Below are 5,828 nucleotides of genomic sequence, written 5' to 3' on the forward strand. Positions count from 1 at the left end.
GCAGCTAGCGTACTTAGCGACCTTGTGTGCATGCGCCGCAGATTGTGAGAGCGCCTCAAATAGTACAAATGAAGCTATAGCTTGTTCCGGTGGGTCCCAAGCCAGGGTTTTTTCTTAACTACCACATTACTTAAGTTTTAATATCACTCTCAACGTCAAAATTGTTACAAATAAATACATAATGATAACGTGCCGCCAAGCTCGATGACATAGGAGGCGGAAGTTGGTGTCGTCACACGCATTGTCCCAATTTTGCAATATCGGTACGCTTGGAACCTGTGCTCTGCAACACCCCATGTACACGTCAACGAGGAACGTATGGTGTAGAGTGTTTATTGCGATTGGGCCATTCTTTGTCACGGTCTTCTCTCTGACAAATTGGCATATTTAGCAGCCAAAATATAATGAGCCGTTGCTGTGATAGTAGTTGCAGCCCAAGGTTATTTTAGTAAACGAAAATGAACTCAAAACTTGAATAGAAAAAAATAAAATTCGATAATGAAAAAAATACAGTGAACCCTCGGTTATCGCGGTTAATGGGGACCGAGACCACCCGCGAAAACTGAAAATCCGCGAAGTAGCGGCGCACCTTCAAAAATGCTTCAAAAAAAAAAGTGCGAAGTAGTGGTGCACCTTCAAAAATGCTTAAAAAAAAAAAATAATAAATATGTATATATATATATATATATGTATATATATATATATATATACACGGGTAGAGAGAGAGAGAGTGAAATTCATGCTATAACAAAAAAAAAAAAATATTATTAAAACTTATTATTTTTTTATTCCCCAGCCATTATTTTTGTATTTATTCAATTACTTCTTTTTGTATTTTTTTAATTACTTCGACCTTTACCTGCTGGTACGCCGTCCGGTGTGCCCTGTGAAATGAAAGGTGGCATTCTTCATTTATTTTTTTTATTCATTTATTCATTCATAACTGACAGCCTCGCGCTCCGCTCGTGCTCGGGCGGAAGAGGTGCTCCTCTTCGGCTTAATTGTCATGCACGCCGGACCTGCTCCCCCGAAGCGTGTCTCCGTTCGGTTGAACTCGGTTTCATTTCGCCCCGCCCGTGCCCGGGGAAGGTGCTTCTCTTCGGCTTAACTGTGACGCGAGCATGCCCTCCTCCTCCGGAGCTTCCATTCGGTTAAACTTAGGGGCCGCTTGACACCGCCCGTGCCCGGGGAAGGTGCTCCTCTTCGGCTTAACTGCCACGCACGCCGGCCGGCCTCCTCCGGAGCTCTCGTACGCTCCCGAACAGAGCGAAATGTCGCCCCGCTAGTGCCCGGGCGGAAGTTGTTCTCTTCGGCTTAACTGCCACGCACGCTGGCCGGAGCTCTGGTACGGTCCGAACCGCGCGAAACGTCGCCCCAAATCGTGCCCGGGGGAACGTGCTCTTCTTCGTCCACTCTCCTCTTCGCCCACGCTCTTCTTCGGCGCATGCCGGCCGTCTAACAGCTCCAGCGCCCCGTCGTGCCGCTCGGCGAAACTACAATGCCCCCGAATATTTTTTAGACCCGCGAAGCACTGAACCCGCGAAAGGTGAACCGCGAAGTAGCGAGGGTTCACTGTAAAATGAAAATGCTCTTTCAAAAATTAAAACTATCTAAAACTAGTGATGGCAAAATGAAGCCCCATAAAGCAGCCAAGCCCTGCAGGGAAATACTTCACACACGAATGGGCTTCGAGATGCTTCATTTTTCTTGACTACGCCATCCCGTGGACAGAAAAATGTATAACATGCTTGGTGCATGCAATAAAATGGTGAGCTGTAAATCATGCTCTGCTTACCAAACAATATGTATTTGAAGAGTGATTTTAATTGTTCTGTTTTACTTTGTCTTCTCACTTCTCCAATATTCAGACAGCTCCGCAGAGACCAACGTTTCACCCCCACACTGATATAAAATGGACCCAACCGTTTGGGTCTCTTTCCAAATTTGGTACCAAAGCCTCCCCCACAGTGCGGCAGCTATCTTGAATTGGCCCGTTCCCAGAGAGTTTTACTTCATTCAGTGTCATTCAGTATTATTCAAAATCTTTCAGTGTCATTCCAAATCATTCAATGTCATTCACGATCTTTCCACATCCTTCCACCTTCCATCGTTCAGTGTCATTCCACATTCTCATTGATATATAACATAACATAACAATAACATAATCCTGGGTCAGCAGACACCTAATTAATGTGTTAATACATGATACATTTTTATATAAGCAACACTTATGATTGTAACGTATTTTTAATTCTTTCTAGGCGGGAACTGTCCGAACAAAAAATTCATGCAATTTGTAATTAGACACTTTGTCATACAAAAAGTCACTCAGGGCAAGAGAAAAAGAATTGTCACTTGCCCAAGTTGGGCAAGTAATTTGGCCACTCGGGCAAGGCAAATTTTAGTGGCACTTGCCCTATGGGGAAGCAGTTTTTAAAGTTAACTTCGAACCCTGTGATGGTGTCTTGTGACCAGTCTTAATCAGCTGATGTTCCATGAAGGCGTGCCTTACCTGTCACAAGAATGAAGGCAAGTCACGCCCCCCGCTGTCCGTTCACTCCGCCAAGATGCTGCTCCAGGTGGTAGAGAGGATGAAGGCTCCCTTGTCTCTGTTCATGGTTTTTATGCCTCGCTTGCAGATCTCAATTGCTTCTTTGATCCAGCGCTGTAGTTTGTTCTCTCCGGTGCGGATGACCCTGCCCTTCTCCCAGTCCATGATGTGGTTTTCCCTTTTGCAGTGGTCAGTGATTGCTGATTTGTAATGTTCATGTTGTGCTTGTTCTTTTACTGCTCTGATTTTTTAATTTTTTTGACAGGTAAGTCACACCCTCATGGAACATCAGCTGATAAAGACGGGTCTCAAGACACCATCATGCGACACTCTGAAGAAGGCGAAAGACTCGCCGAAACATGTCAGGTAAAAAATTAACCTAAAACATAATTGTCTGCTTTTAATGAATCAGTCAAATATCAATAATAAGAAGACAAAATGAACCTAATACAAATAAATGAATGCTTAATAACTCCCCTGGACATGCTCCTAAAAATCCAAACCTTCACCTGTAAATAAAACGTCCCGACCTGAAGACATCTTAATGTTATTATTTTGTTATACACACAGCGCCGCCAAGTGGAATCAAAAATTTGTTTTTATTTTAATTTTCACGTACTGCACGGTGCCCTTTTGACGAATCCGACTGAAAATTAGTCAGAAAAGACTCACTTACTCTCTGCCGAATTTTGTGACGTTTTGGCAAAAGGCGTGGCTATTACGGTGCTGAAAAGTCCGATTGTACTCTGTGGCAACAAAAGCTCCGGCAACATTACTCAGATGATACTATCTTCTCGAAGTTGTACACATTTGAGGATACTTCAGCCCTGAAGACATCCACCAACTTATTTTTCATCGTAGTAGTAGCGCCACCAACTGGTAAAAGCTAATACAAGTTATTTTTTTGGATGTTTTTCTCCGTGCAACTCAACAAGGTCGCCCTCATATATGCTCGGATGACTGTTTCGGCCATGAGGATGTCACAATACGAAATTCATCCTTTTTCGTGAAAAGTTGTGGGAGTGGCATTGCACTGTTCGGCAATAAAACAACGCTGATTATGAGGTTCTAAATATGAACGACAACTCGTGAAACTTTACACACACATCAGGCAGAGCAAATTTATCAATATTTTATATGTTAGTTGTGCAGCTATTTTGAAATGGCTCGCCATGGCCCTCGAGAAATGTTAAAAAAAGCAGCCCTGGTTGAGTGTTTCACCTCGCTTTTTGTAAATTTTATGGAGTACAGTGAACCCTCGGTTATCGCGGTTAATGGGGACCGAGACCACCCGCGAAAACTGAAAATCCGCGAAGTAGCGGCGCACCTTCAAAAATGCTTAAAAAAAAATACAATATATATAATAAATATATAAATATATATATATATATATACGGGGAGAGAGAGAGAGAGTGAAATTGATGTTATAACAAAAAAACCAAATTATTATTAAAACGTATTATTTTTTTATTCCCCAGCCATTCTTTTTGTATTTATTTAATTACTCAGACTTTTACCTGCTGGTACGCCGTCTGGTGTGCCCTGTGAAATGAAAGGTGCCATTCTTTATTTATTTATTTATTTATTCATTTATTCATTCATAACTGACAGCTTCGCGCTCCGCTCGTGCCCGGGCGGAAGAGGTGCTCCAATTCGGCTTAACTGTGACACACGCCCACCCTCCTCCCCCGGAGCTTCCATTCGGTTAAACTTAGGGGCCGCTTGGCACCGCCCGTGCCCGGGGAAGGTGCTCCTCTTCGGCTTACTGTGACGCGAGCATGCCCTCCTCCTCCGGAGCTTCCATTCGGTTAAACTTAGGGGCCGCTTGGAACCGCCCGTGGCCGGGGAAGGTGCTCCTCTTCGGCTTACTGTGACGCGAGCATGCCCTCCTCCTCCGGAGCTTCCATTCGGTTAAACTTAGGGGCCGCTTGGAACCGCCGGTGCCCGGGGAAGGTGCTCCTCTTCGGCTTACTGTGACGCGAGCATGCCCTCCTCCTCCGGAGCTTCCATTCGGTTAAACTTAGGGGCCGCTTGGCACCGCCCGTGCCCGGGGAAGGTGCTCCTCTACGGCTTAACTGCCACGCACGCCGGCCGGAGCTCTGGTACTGTCCGAACCGCGCGAAACGTCGCCACCGATCGTGTCCGGGGGAACGTGCTCTTCTTCGTCCACTCTCCTCTTCGCCCACGCTCTTCTTTGGCGCACGCCGGCCGTCTAACCGCTCCAGCGCCCCGTCGTGCCGCTCGGCGAAACTACAATGCCCCCGAATATTTTTTAGACCCGCGAAGCACTGAACCCGCGAAAGTAGCGAGGGTTCACTGTATGTATAAGACCAAGACCTACAAAAAAGACTCTTGGAGCAATGAGCTAGGTTTTACAGGAAGTCGGCCATTTTGAATTTACTTAAAAGGGGGCGGGTCACCACAATGGACTTTGTGTAGAAATTATTATTGGGGCCCGAGCAGCGACCGCGGCGAGGTCCCTATTGTTTTTGTAGAAATTATTATTAGGGCCCGAGCAGCGACCGCTACGAGGTCCCCATTGTTTTTGTGGAAATTATTATTATTATTATTATTAGGGCCCGAGCAGTGACCTGTTTATTTTTTTTAAGCATTTTTGAAGGTGCGCCGCTACTTCGCGGATTTTCAGTTTTCGCGGGTGGTCTCGGTCCCCGTTAACCGCGATAACCGAGGGTTCACTGTACTCCATAAAATTTACAAAAAGCGAGGTGAAACACTCAACCAGAGCTGCTTTTTTTAACATTTCTCGAGGGCCATGGCGAGCCATTTCAAAAAAGCTGCACAACTAACGTATAAAATATTGATAAATTTGCTCGGCCTGATGTGTGTGTAAAGTTTTACAAGTTGTCGTTCATATTTAGAACCTCATAATCAGCTTTGTTTTATTGCCGAACAGTGCAATGCCACTCCCACAACTTTTCATGAAAAAGGACGAATTTCGTGTTGTGACATCCTCATGGCCGAAACAGTCATCCGAGCATATATGAGGGCGACCTTGTTGAGTTGCACGGAGAAAAACATCCAAGAAAATAACTTGTATTAGCTTTTACCAGTTGGTGGCGCTACTACTACGATGTAAAATAAGTTGGTAGATGTCTTCAGGGCTGAAGTATCCTCAAATGTGTACAACTTCGAGAAGATAGGATCATCTGAGTCATGTTGCCGGAGCTTTTGTTGCCACAGAGTACAATCGGACTTTTCAGCACCTTAATAGCCACGCCTTTTGCCAAAACGTCACAAAATTCGGCAGAGAGTAAGA

This window comes from Idiotropiscis lumnitzeri, unplaced genomic scaffold (genome assembly GCF_059441095.1).
Source record: "Idiotropiscis lumnitzeri isolate Australia: NSW breed Sydney's pygmy pipehorse unplaced genomic scaffold, RoL_Ilum_1.0 HiC_scaffold_253, whole genome shotgun sequence".
Taxonomy (NCBI): Eukaryota; Metazoa; Chordata; class Actinopteri; order Syngnathiformes; family Syngnathidae; genus Idiotropiscis; species Idiotropiscis lumnitzeri.